Consider the following 588-nt stretch of genomic DNA (forward strand, 5'->3'; position numbering starts at 1 on the left):
CAATCTCAAGAACTCTTTTCTTCTGATTCGTCCCATTGATCACAGGATTCCTTTCAGAAGTGTACATGAATTGGTTATTTGCAACCATTTCAATGAGTTCTTGAGCTTCTGCAGGCGTCTTCTTCAGATGAAGAGATCCTCCAGCAGAGCTGTCCAATGACATCTTGGACAGTTCAGACAGACCATCATAGAAGATACCTATGATGCTCCATTCAGAAAGCATGTTAGAAGGACACTTTCTGATCAATTATTTGTATCTTTCCCAAGCTTCATAGAGGGATTCACCTTCCTTCTGTCTGAAGGTTTGGACTTCCACTCTAAGCTTACTCAATTTTTGAGGTGGAAAGAACTTTGCCAAGAAGGCATTGACTAGCTTTTCCCAAGAGTTCAGGCTTTCTTTATGTTGTGAGCCCAACCATATCCTAGCTCTGTCTCTTACAGCAAAAGGGAATAGCATAAGTCTGTAGACCTCAGGGTCAACTCCATTGGTCTTGACAGTGTCACAGATTTGCAAGAATTCAGCTAAAAACTGATGAGGATCTTCCAATGGAAGTCCATGGAACTTGCAATTATGTTGCATTAGAGAAA

At 41.2% G+C, this 588-nt stretch overlaps 1 non-coding gene across 1 annotated transcript; it reads left to right on the top strand.

Moving 5' to 3' along the window:
- Positions 1-217: 217 nt before the first annotated feature.
- Positions 218-325, top strand: LOC148578819 (small nucleolar RNA R71). Its single transcript, XR_015903363.1, has one exon. It is a non-coding gene; the product is annotated as a small nucleolar RNA R71 (small nucleolar RNA).
- The last annotated feature ends 263 nt before the right edge of the window (positions 326-588 follow it).

Source organism: Arachis ipaensis, chromosome B1 (assembly GCF_059453495.1).
Source record: "Arachis ipaensis isolate K30076 ecotype BB chromosome B1, ASM5945349v1, whole genome shotgun sequence".
In the NCBI taxonomy this organism is placed as follows: domain Eukaryota; kingdom Viridiplantae; phylum Streptophyta; class Magnoliopsida; order Fabales; family Fabaceae; genus Arachis; species Arachis ipaensis.